Source organism: Amblyomma mixtum, chromosome 6, assembly GCF_055824585.1.
Source record: "Amblyomma mixtum isolate Tamu chromosome 6, ASM5582458v1, whole genome shotgun sequence".
Lineage (NCBI taxonomy): Eukaryota > Metazoa > Arthropoda > Arachnida > Ixodida > Ixodidae > Amblyomma > Amblyomma mixtum.
Genome location: NC_143017.1, coordinates 1,660,469 through 1,673,417, shown reverse-complemented (window position 1 = coordinate 1,673,417; position 12,949 = coordinate 1,660,469). Strand labels below are relative to the sequence as shown.

At 48.2% G+C, this 12,949-nt stretch overlaps 1 protein-coding gene and 1 long non-coding RNA gene across 2 annotated transcripts in view; one reads left to right on the top strand and one right to left on the bottom strand.

Annotated features, from left to right (window-relative positions):
* LOC149338079 (uncharacterized) overlaps positions 1-12,949 on the bottom strand; it is a 1,049,963-nt gene that overhangs the window by 686,675 nt on the left and 350,339 nt on the right. The window lies entirely within an intron of this gene.
* Positions 1-12,949, top strand: part of LOC149338084 (uncharacterized) — a gene marked incomplete at its 3' end in the record, with an annotated part of 200,554 nt that overhangs the window by 76,392 nt on the left and 111,213 nt on the right. The gene's annotated exons all lie outside the window — the stretch shown is intronic.

Below are 12,949 nucleotides of genomic sequence, written 5' to 3'. Positions count from 1 at the left end.
AGTGCGTTAGTGACACCTGGGCCGACTATTCAATTATGAGTGAAAGATAAGCGACTCCCTTGAAAAAAGTGCTTACGCCTGGTTCTATCGTGCATCTTCCTACTGGCGCTGATCATCTCGTTATCGCAAAGGGTATTTGCACGGCTCGCGATCAGATGCACGGGTCTACGTTCGTCGTCAGTTGGGTTGGTCTGTGCAATTGCTTCCGCGGTATCCTTATCGGCATGGACTATCAGCTGGAGGATGGTGCCGTCAGCGACCTCCTCTATCGAATCATCACGTTTTCGACCAGTAAATCGACCCACCGCACCAACTCTTGCCATCGCAGGGCCGCCCTTCACGTTTCTGCAGACCGTGTCACGATGCCGCCAAGGAGCAGTGTTTTAAGTTTTTAAGTCACCTGCGAAGACTTGTATTGCGCAGAAGGAGTCGCCGCGGCTAACCATACAGTCCTGCTTGTTCAAGGCATCTGCGCCGCTCGCAGTCTACTGACACTTCGTGGTGGCGGGTCTGCGATCCTGGTCGCTAATTTTTGTAATGAGTACCGGCACCTTCTTCGCGGAACTGCTATCGCTTCTGCCGAACCTGTTGTCAATATTCCTGTATGGTTTGCGTCCGCAGCAGCCTGAACTAACGAACCCTCCCTTGAAAATGGCAACATAAACGGCCACCTACTCAGGAAGCAACGAGTTGCTTTGGAGCAAATGCTGCTGGAATTCGAGCCGTGCTTCGCTTCCTCTTCTAAGGTTTGTCAAACAGCCATCACGCAACACCGCATCATCCCCTATGACGACGCTCGCCCTATACGACAGCAACCTTGTCGTGTTTCCGCTAAAGAACGGGCAGTTTTGCAAACGCAGGTTCAGAAAATGCTTGACGATGACATTGTTCAACCTTTCCAAAGCCGGTGGTCTTCATCTGTCATCATCATCATCAGCCTGACTACACCCACTGCAGGGCAAAGGCTTCTCCCATGTCTCTCCAATTAACCCTGTCCTTTGCTAGTTGCCGCCACTGTATCCCCGCAAACTTCTTAATCTCATCCGCCCACCTAACTTTCTGCCGTCCCCTGCTACGTTTGCTTTCTCTTGGAATCCACTCCGTTACCCTTAAAGGTGCACTGAAGAGGATTCTGAACTTGTCTTTTTGCCGCGGGAACTCGATCTACACGTTCCTAGCATTCTTAGAAACTGCAACTTATTGCCCTGTATGGCCGATTTCCCTAATTAAATCGAATTAACGTCCGGCTCCCGCCCTTTTTTTTTAATTCTGCCTCGTACGATGGGCGGAGTCGACCAACGCGTGAAGTTCCTTTCAGCCAGCTCTGTGGAGGCTTTGCTTTCGCTTTATTTTGTTTTTTAGGTTTCCATGAATAAATAGTTTCATTCGCAGATAATATAGCCGCAAAATAAAACCGCATAAATAAAAATACGCGCGGACTATTTGCTACTACGGACTACTACGTATTACTCCGCCGATGGCAGAGCGGCAAGCCGCCACGGGACTGGGTGAAAGGCACTCCACGCGTTGGTCGACTCCGCCCACCGTACGAGGCAGAATTCAAAAAAAAGGGCGGGAGCCGGCCGTTAATTCGATTTAATTTGGGAAATCGGCCATACAGGGCAATAAGTCGCAGTTTCTAAGAATGCTAGGAACGTGTAGATCGAGTTCCCGCGGCAAAAAGACAAGTTCAGATTCCTCTTCAGTGCACCTTTAAGGACCAGCGGTTATCTTGCCTTCGCATTACATGCCCTGCCCAAGCCCACTTCTTCCTCTTGATTTCAACTAGGATATAATTAACCCGCGTTTGTTCCCTCACCCACTCCGCCCTCTTCCGATCTCTTAACTTTACCTATCATAAATGGTTTGCTCATAGAAGGTTGTGGCCAAGTACTACACCAGGGTGGCCAAATCCTGTTCTGATGAGGAAGTGCGTTGTCGGCTCTGGTCACCAAAATCAGGCCGCACTCCAAGCCTGGTTATGGAATTCCATCGACACGCGAAGTTTTTTTTTCCGGTGGAGAATTGCGTGCCACCGGGATTCGAACCCCGGTCCTCTTGCACGCGAGGCGGATGCTCTACCTCTACGCCATCGCTGCTCTATTCTTCATCTGTAGTCCTTTTTAGAAAAAAAAACGACGGTACTTTCCGCTTTTGCTTCTACTATCGCAAACTGAACAGTGTGACACACAGACCTCTATTCTTTACTGCGCAATGACGACTTGCTGGATAGATTACGGCGCGCTAAGCACTTCTTATCCATTCACTTGGAGAGCGGCTATTCGTAAATTGAAGCAGATGAGTGGTACCACGGAAACACCGCTTTTAAGGCGAAAGCCTTTAATGTCTCATTGTTGTAAGCAGCAGTTGTCGACAGAAATGTCACGCTTTTCAGTTGGTCCAAACGGTCGTGACGTCACAGTGCGCGAATTTCAAACGGGGCCAATTGTACTTTGGCTAGTAACCAGGCCACCAAATGAAGGGATCGTATAGTGATGCTCCAAGTAAGTGGGACTGAGCTTAGTTAATTACTTAATTACTCAATTAGCCTAATAAACTTTTCTAGTCAGGCCATATAAATAAATAAAACCGAGAAAGAAATTGGTCGAGCTCGGGAATCGAACCCCGGTCTCCGGAGTGTGAGACGAGCATGCTATCCACTCCGCCATGCCAGCTCGATGGTATGGGAAGAACAAAGGTGCGTCTAGTGAATACGGTGTCTTCGCTCACTCCCACCCTCCTCCCTTCCCTTCCGGCGAGGTTTAGGTGTCCACCGAGATATAAGAGACAGATACATTTCCTTTCCTCAAAAACCAATTTGCCGACGAGCGAGGCATAGAACCGAATGGGCGATGGCGTTCTATGGACTCCTGGAAGCGTTGCAAGACGCTGTCGCGTTCCACTCTTAGAGGCGAACCTTAATATCTTGACCACACATCAGTGACCGCACTTTAGGGCAAAAAGTGCCCCCCCCCCCCCCCCCCCCTGAATTTTGACGGGTGTCCACCGAGATATGTGAGGCAGTTACTGCGTAATTTCTTTTCCTCAAATAGAATTTTCATTTTCTTCATTACGGGCCATCTTTGTCTTTCTTCTTTCACTCCCACTTCCTCCCTTCCTCTACGGTGCGGTTCAGGTGTCCACCGAGATGACAGAATTACTGCGCCCTTTCCTTTCCTCAAAAGCGTTCAAAGGGCAAGGCATCGCGCGGAACGGGTAGTGGCGTTCCGTGGACTGCCTGCCAGCGCTACAACACGCGGTCGCGTTCCACTCCTAAAGGCGAAGCTTAAGCGTCATTAATTAGCAGTTAATTAGTATCCAGGCACAAATAAGTAATTAACCATTAATTAGTTATTTGTCGTCACTTAGCAATTAGTACTCAATTACATGTGACGCCCCCAGTGCCACAGAAGCAGTCAAAGTGGTGCGGAAAACGCTTTCGCCTCTACGCACTTTAGACAGTCAAAGTGCCCCCTGAATTTTTGTGACTCCAGATGGCCTCGACGAATTCGAAGTGCTTCCTTTTGGCTTCTGTTCCCCCCGGCTACGTTTCAACTGATGATGGACACCGTCCTCACCGGCATCAAGTGGCAAAGCTGTGTTGTTTGCATGGACGACGTCACTGTTTTTTTCGGAAACGTTTGGTCAACGACTCCAGCTCCTGCGGGCTGTCCTCGGAGTCCTCCACTCGGCTGACGTTACCCTGAGGCTCCAGAAGTTCCATTTCAATTACGAAGACCTCATATTTCTGGGGAGTGTGTCCGGACCCCGAAAAGCCGTCCGCCGTCGCACGTTTTCCTGTTCATTTATTTATTTATTTATTATTTATTTTTTCACAATACCTTACAGGGCCCAGAAGGGCGTTGAGTAAGGGGGGCAAAGAACGACAAATGTACAAAAGAAACTAATTAATACAACATGAGATACAAGAGATTAAGTAAAAGAAACTAATGTACTTAAAGGCGAAATTATGCATAGGATACAACGTACTTATTATTAGCATGAATGCCGGACATACGGCCAAAACAAAACGTAATGGCAATGAAGGAACGAAAGTACACTGGGACAACAAAAAAAATCAAAGATAGGAGAAAAAGCGATGTCATGTGAGATATCTACGTAGCTGATCCTGGAATGGTTGATGATTGATGATGGATGCGATATTGTCAGGAAGATCATTCCAAAGAGTGGAAGTGCAGATGAATTAAAAGCGAGGGTTCTACCGTGAATTCGTTTTATGCTGCTCTGGTTATGTAGGCGGCGTGAAATGCGTGTAGGCGTTTCAAGAGGCAATGGAGATGGCCTTGTGCTGAAAAGATATTTGTGAAATAAGCACAAAAGAGCAATGGAACGGCGAATGTCTAAAGGCTCGAGACCGATATCAAATCTTATTGCTGTTATGCTGCAGTGAGGGCTGTATTTGCGTGTAATGAAGCGAGCGGCTCTGTTCTGGATGGATTCTAACATGCTGATTAAGTATTTCTGGTATGGAGACCATGTAGGTGATGCAAATTCTAGATTGTGAGATATGCCAGTTTTCTTACGCTGTTAGGGGAGGTTAGCAAATTGCGACGCAGGTACCCTAGTGACCTGCTGGCTTTGACACAGATGGCTTGAATGTGTGTGGCCCATGAAAGATTATGCGTCAGATGAATGCCTAAATACTTGTACGATAATGCCCGAGACACTGTAGTGCTGTCTATGATGTACGAAAAGCTAGAGTTTGTATGCTTGCAGCTGAACGAGATAATCTTGCATTTTGTCGAGTTAAGCGACATTTGCCATTTAGTACACCGGTCCGAGATGAGGTTCAGATCACATTGGAGAGTGAGGTGATCATTCATGGAATTGATAGGACGGTAAATGATGCAGTCATCCGCAAAAAGTCGCAGGGAAGAAGATATGCCAGCTGGTAGATCGTTAATGTATATTAGAAACAATAAACGACCAAGAACACTTCCTTGAGGCACACCAGATGTTACGTCACAGAGTGAGGAGGTGAAATTGTTAACTGTTGTAAACTGGTGACGAAAAGAAAGAAAGTTGCGAAGCCATGTCAGTGTCAAAGAATCTGGGCAAAGAGCAGATAATTTCGAGAACAAGCGGGAATGTGCAACACGGTCAAAAGCTTTAGCAAAGTCCAGAAAGATGCAATCAGTTTGTAGGTTAGCGTCCATGTTGAAGTGCAGGTCAGTCGTGAATTCTAGTAGCTGCGTATCGCAAGAAAATCCTTTTCGGAAGCCATGCTGTTTAGTAAAACAGAAAGAATTAAGTTCCAGGAGGTCGTAAATGTGAGAGGCGATAATGTGCTCAAGTAACTTGCAGCATATGCATGTGAGTGAAATGGGGCGATAGTTTTCTGGCGAATTTCTATGTCCGTTCTTGAACACAGGGACGACCTTGGCAATTTTCTATTCTGCAGGGAGCAAGCCAGATGATAATGACTGGTGAAAGATGTGGCAAAGAATTTGACTAGAAGTCAATACAGTGTTCTTTAATATTTTAGAATTAATGTCAATACCAGCGCTAGTGGAGAGCTTGAGGTTTGTAATGAGATGGGATATACCTTCAGCGGTGATGTTAATAGAAGCCATATATGGATAATCAAGGTCGGGAACACTGGGTACGTTGGAATGATCTTCCTGAGTAAATACAGACGCGAAATATCTGTTGAATTCGTGCGGGCATTCACTGTCCGAAAATGGCGTGAGGTCGGCATTGCACAATGAAATGTGGTTACGAGTCCCGTCAGGAGATATCACACGCCAAATTTTTTTCGGATTAGATTCTAAGAGAGCAGGCAGGTCATGAGAAAAGTATTTGTTTTTAGAAGCGCGAATAGCAGTACAGTAAGATTTTAGGCATTCACGGTGTTTTTGCCAAGCAAATGGTGTGGACACTGTGGGTTCCTAAGTGGACACAGGCCACCACCCACCGCGGGTTCGAGCTTCGCGCGAGCCAAGGGCCCCGATCAGCCGTCACCACACACACACTGGGACACCGCTGCGGCGCACTCAACCTCCGCTGGGAGGAGAGCGATTCGCCGCAAAGAAATAGGCCTCCAAGTTCACAAAGGAGACGTTTATTCACGTCGTCCTTCAGCAGATACACACACACTCAATAGTCACCCCGTCCCGGGGGCGCGCGAGGAGCAAGGCTCCGCTGCGCGCACGAAGCGACCAGAGTAATGCGCGCCGCTAACACGCCGCTGCAGGAGAATGTCCCCGCGGCAGTGCTGTGATCTCTCTCTCGTGTCGACCGTTGGGCCGGTTGCGAGAGAGAGTGGGCAATCAACGCAAGGTACGCCTGTCGGAGGTCGCTGGACCCCGCTGGACAGGTTCGAACCGCTGCAGGTCAGAGGACACGTGCGGGCGAGCTCGAGTAAGCACTGGTCCGAACGGCAAAGGCCGGCACGGACAAACAGTAACGTACGCACCTTACGCTGTCTCGGAGGGATCTCTCTCTCTGGGCCCCGCTCGGACGGTCGCGGGATGCGCGGCCGCCAAAACGGGTCCCGGATTCCCGCCAAAAGGCGCCAATGGCAAAGGCCCTTGGGGAGCCGGGGCGGAGCTGTGGCTAAATAACAGTGATTAGTCACCCAGCCGCCTCTCCACCGCCTGAGGCGGGAGCAAGGGAAAGAGGAGAAACAACGCGGGCGGCCGGCACAGCCGCGCAAAGGCGACGGCGGAAAGCCAGATTCCCACAACACAAGTTTAGGCCTTCGGTACAAACGCTTTTTTTGTTTCGGTGACGGCGCAGAGACCTATTGAACCAGGGGTTGGATTTATCGTTTGAGATAGAAACCAAGGGAACATATTTGTAAACTAAATTTCTTAAAGTGTTCTTAAAAAGCATCCAGTTTTGTTCAACAGACCTGTCCGAAAATGAAGTCAAGAAGGTTGTAGTGAAAAATTCGTTAAGTGCGATATTCATATCGCTATAATTGGCTCTATTGTAATCCCGAATTTGCCTAGATGTAGTACCTTGAAATTTTAATGGGACCGCAAGCTGCAATTGGATAAGCTTATGATCGCTAAAACCATCTAGGAATAGCACTTCGCGGACCGTTTCAGGCGCGCTGCAGAAAACTAGGTCTACGGTATTGGAACCACGAGTTGGTTGATTGATAACTTGAAAAAAATTAAAATCTAACATGACGTTGATAAGCTCAACTGAGGTGTGGCATGCGGATGTCAAACCTGACCAGTCTATCCGAGGGAAATTGAAGTCGCCAACCAGGTAAATGATTTCAGCTGGGCATTTTTGGATAGCGGACGTAACACTGATATGAAGCCGTGAAATGAAGGAATGATCAGAATCAGGTGGCCGGTAGCAGACACCAACCAAAACTTTCTTTGATGATGTTGTACATGCAGCCCACACTATTTCAAGGATGGAATCAGTGCTGACGAGAAATGAAGGCAATGCATTCTTGATGGCGACAAGGACACCACCACCACTTTTAGTGGAACGATCGCGGCGATAAACATTGTAATTATCAAGACCGGGAAAAATTTCATCATCCGCTATATCTGGATGCAGCCAAGTTTCTGTTAGTGCCACGATATGGCTGTCAGCATCATCCAAGAAAGAACATAGTTCGTCACGCTTAGGGAGCAGGCTTCGGATGTTTGTTAAAGAAAGTGATAACTGTGGATCAGTGACAGATGGCCTGGGCAATGGCGGATTGTTTGTGCTCCTGCCTAGCTATCTAGAGGATAATACAACTGATACCGGCAAGAAATCTGTCCGGCGTTTTCTGGTCTCTGTGTGTATTATCGCCGTTTTCTGGCGGACTTTTCCCCGACTTCCGAGCAGTTGACGCACCTCACCATTATTACCATCTCCTTCTTCTGTACCACAGAGCAACACACCGCCTTCTCGATGCTCCGCCAGCGCCTTTAATCATCTGCTGTTCTTGCGCGCTTTGACAAAGATGCCGATACCGAGGTCCACACCGACGCCAGCAACATCGGCCTTGGCGCTGTCTTTGTTTATAACCAAGAGGGCCATGGGAGGCTTATCGCCTATGCTCGCCGCACTCTCTCCCGTGCCGAGAGCACTTACTCTACGCTTGAAAAAGAATGCCTTGCGGTCCTGTAGGACACCATGAAATTTGGCCCTTATCTACACAGCCGCCGAATCAAATTCGTAACCGATCACCACTGCCTATGCTGGCTAACAGATTTGAGAGACCCATCTGGGCGCCTGACACGCTGAAGCTTACGGCTCCAGGAATTCCACTTCACTTTTGTCCACATGCCTGGCCGCAAGCACGGAGACGCCGACACACTGTCGCGTGCTCCAACCGATCCTGGTGACGTAGCACCCGAAGACGACAGCGGCTTCTTTGGTGCCCTCACCGCGTTTGACCTGATGAACTGGCGGCGGGTGGACGTGGACTTTCGCCCTCTCATTGACACCCTTGAAGGTAGCGATACGGCTATACCTCGCCACTTTTCTCAATATATTGGCTTCTTCTGTTTGCGGCAAGGTCTCTTGTACAAGAAGAACTCGAGAGGCAGCAATAAACCTCAACTTCTCCTCATTCCAGCCGATCTTCGAGCTGACATTCTCTTCGCCTGCCTCAATGAGCCCACGTCTGGCCACTTGGGCTTTTCACAAGCGCTCGCTACAGTGTGGAACGTGTACTAGTGGCCTCGACTTTCTGCTGCTGTCACATGCTACGTTAAAAGCTGCCGAGAATGCTAGCGTGAGACGACGCCACCACTTAAGCCGGCGGGTTTTCTCAAGTCCGTTACAGACCCTCGCGCTGCGTTCGACCAAAAAGCAGCACGGACTCCTCAGCCCTTTCGATTTGTCGCAACAGGTCGGCAATGAGTGTATCATAGTACTAGCGACTATTTGACTCGTTGCGCCGAGACCAGGGCGATCCCTCGTGACACAGCTTCCCAAGTCGCGGAGTTTTTCATGCAGAACATTCTCTTGCGACATGGTGCCCCTCCGCACGTGATTGCCGACAGAGTAAAGGCGTTTACAATGCGGCTAATCGACCGCATTGTTCGGCTGAGCTGCACAACGTAGCGCAAGACGACAGCTTACCATCCGCCGAGCAATGGCTTGACCGAAGGACTGAACAGGACCCTTGTGAACATGTGGTCCATTTAGGTATATGTCCAACACAAAACTTCGGATGATATCCTGCCGTATTTCACCTTCGCCTGCAACACCGCCCTGCAGGCAACTGTGCACTTCACCCCATTTCTCCTTGTGTACGCACGTTAAATCCAAAGCATGCTTGAGGCCATGGTCCCGTGCCCAGATGATGACCAACTCGCCCCAGACGCCCAACAGTTTGCCCAACGTGCTGAAGAAGCCCGTCAGCTAGCCCGCGTGCACATCGGACAACAGTAGAGCATGGATGCGCGCTGTTACCTTCGCCACCGAAATGGTGACTACAAACCCGGTAACCTAGTCTGGGTGTGGACTCCTGCCCGTCGCCAAGGCTATTCCGAGAAACTACACTGCAGCTATTTTGGTCTTCACAAAGTTGTAGGCGTGCGAGTGACGTTAACTATAAAGTGCTTCCAGTTGGTGCGGTGCAGCACAGCGACGACAGCTTAGCTGTGACATTGTGCACGTTGTGCGAGTTAAGTCGTACAATACACGATAACGGTAAACGTGTTGATGTTGTCGCTCGCTTCAGTTGCGATACTTTGCTTGATTTTCGTTTATTTTCAGTTTTACGACGTCGACAGCGATGTGGTCGGAATCCCGACAACCCTCTTGTTGTTCAAAAGAGGGATATGCCACCTAGTATTGCCAGGTGGCGTATAGCTGACGACGACGGAGTAGTGCTGCCAGGAACGGTTAAGGTTAGGGTTATGCTGAGAAGACATGTCAGCTGCTGACGTGTCCTTGCTCGCTGCTGCTGTTCTCTGCTTGTCCTGGGGGTTCCGTGTTGTTCATCATTGATTAGGCCGTTCTACGTTGGGGGTTTTGACCGAGGCTTAGGTTAAAGCGCAGTTCATGTGAACCTGAGTTTACGTTTCGCTGTGAGATGTCGTTGACTTCTCGAGGCGGAGGGTTGGCAGCTTGGCTTGCTAGCTTGCCAGCCAAAGCCTGCCGCTTGAGTCCTTCGAAAAAATCGCATTGTCGCAACTCCCGTGGCTGTCGTCCCAATCGGTGCAGTTGCAATCAAAATGAAAACCACCAAATTCTTTCAAGCGTATTCTACGTGGTGTCGACCCAGCATCTTTCCCGCAAGATATTCTAGAAGGCTTTCAGGATGCAGGAGTTGGAGTGCTTTCAGTCTATCGCTGCAGTAGACATGTCAACGGCTCGTGTGTTCCTACTGAGTCTGTGATAACAACTTTTGGTGGCTCTTCCTGCCCTGATAAACTAAAAATATGGCCGATTATATACGGTGTGGACACGCTGCAACCCCGCCCTCTTCAATGCACCAACTGCTGGCGATTTGAGGATAACGGCAAAGTATATAAGTCGGAGACCCACTGCCATTTATGTGGAGAAGGTCATTCTGTTGATAACTGCAACTCAGAGCAGCCTGATTGTTTCGACTTCAGCAACAACCGCTCAGCTGGTGATTGCGATTGGATAAAACGCAGTGAAAAGCGTAGCTTGTTGGAGACCATGAAAGAGAAGCGCTGCTCAAGGGCCGATGCTTACGCTCTTCTTAACAGGAAAAAAAGAATTATATGCTTGTCGTGTCCGAGCTCTTGTTGGGATCATTAATTCTAATTTGACTCCCCAGTTGTCACCACTGTACAAAAGGCCATAACAATGTGGTTGAGCGACTGGTAAACACTTTTTCTGAAGCATTTTCAAAGCTTGTTGCAAATAAGTCTGTTAACATCAATATCCGTTCCGGCAAACACTCCTGCATTTTTCTTTCTTTTCTTAAGCGATGTTGATTGCCTCAGGACATTTAACGGTATGTAATGATAGGTGAGGATGCCTAAATAACTGAGTAAATGTTCGCTGATCTAATGAAATCGAGCAGTGGCCGGTGATGAGGTCCTTGCATTTGTTCCAGGGTGTACAGCTAGTGCCAGCCGCTCAACATCACCTCCTGATGCTTCCCAGGTCCCACCTAACATCTCTTTTCCTAGCAGTGCATTTCGAACCCACGTCTGCTCAACAGATGTCGAAATGTCGTGCCCTACGAAGTGCCACGTATCATTGTAGTGTTCGTTCGTTCACGCTCAAGGCTACAGGAAAGGGTCGTTATCACTTTTGTTTGTGACGCGAGAAGCGACCAGACTAATATCGATTGATTGCAGCCATGAAAGGCTGCATCTAGGTTTTTCCAGATTACTGTAGATGATCTTGACCTGTTATCTGGAAGTTTCCTTGCCGGCTTTAAACTGAGCGATGCCGCGAGCGGCGGATATTCGTAGTTCGACGACCGACGAGCACGTGTGTGCGCTTACGCCGCCGCCGAGTGATTCAGTTCTTTTGCGGGCGCAAGTCAGCCCAAATAAAATGCTTCGTTTGCAAGTTTTCTTGCTGTCTTCATGACTGCTGGATTGCCGTCACAACAACGTGAACAAGGTTCGCTGATCTAATGAAATCAAGCAGTGGCCGGTGATGAGGTCCTTGCATTTGTTCCAGGGTGTACAGCTAGTGCCAGCCGCTCAACATCACTTCCTGATGCTTCCCAGGTCCCACCTAACATCTCTTTTCCTAGCAGTGCATTTTTGAACCCACATCTGCTCAACAGATGTCGAAATGTCGTGCCCTACGAAGGTACGTCGTGCTTCCTCCTCACCATCGAAATTTAGTTCTGCCCAGAATAAAGCTAAAAAAGGACCATCAAAACCTCTTCCCCAGGTTTGTATTCTCAGAGAGACGGTTTATGCTCCTTTAGTTGGTCACCATTCATGAGCAGTATCAAAGTGTTACCATGGAACAGCCGCTCCGCACTGTCTTCTCTTCCAGATCTAGAAATACTTATTTACAAACATACCCTTATATCTTGCTTTTACAAGAAACATTGTTGCCACGTTATAAATCATTTTCAATGAGAAACTTTCAAGTTTTCAGATTAGATCAAAATTCTGACAGGGGAGGTGGATTGGTAACCATGCTATCTAAACATGCACGTCATGAGGCATCTATCAATAAGAAACTTCTCGCGGACTGTGATGTTTTAGGGATCAAAATTTCATTTCCGTACTGTGCCGATATTACAATTGCTAATGTCTATTTCCTTTAGGTGTACACAGGACATACTGTTTAGACAACTTGGTGGCTGGCGCAAGCAGAGCAGTACATGCAGGAGATTTTAACTCCTACCTTAGTGGCTGGGGAAGTCATACTGATATGCTGTACGCTGATGCAATTCCAGAGAAATAACCTTTGCGCGAGAGTTGCTCGCTCAGCTATTGACAACATTATCAGCAGGTAAACTAGAGGAGGCTGATTGGTCGACAGAGAATTCGGGTACATTTATTACCCCTTTTCTATAGCTTTCACTATCCTGTTATCTCCGCTCAAAAATAGTTGTGTAACCCATAAATTTGATGGCCACAATATTTGTTAAAATTTGATGTCTGCCTCACTTGAGTACAAGCCGGGATGACAGAGCTTAGCAGACGGTTTCAGTTTTGCAAAACACAGGAGACCACTCATTATTCATTGTGCCCGCAGTAGCCTTTAATAAACAGCGGTCTCCTTGGTGGACAGAAGAATGTGAAAAGGCCTATTGTCCAAGAAAAGCGGCGTGGAAGCGGCTAACCTGCAACGTGAGTCCAGCTTATTAGTTAAATTACAAATTGCTCCTTCCATCTTTCAAAAGAACAATTGCCAAAGCAATTGCTAGCTCGAAAAACGCGCCCTCCTTATGCCGGAAGTGCTCTGGCGATAAATCGCAATGTTGCCTGAACGAAAACGTTCGGCAAAACCGTGTACAGAAATTCCTCTCACACCAACTATGCAATGCTGTACTGCTGTCATAGTGCATTTT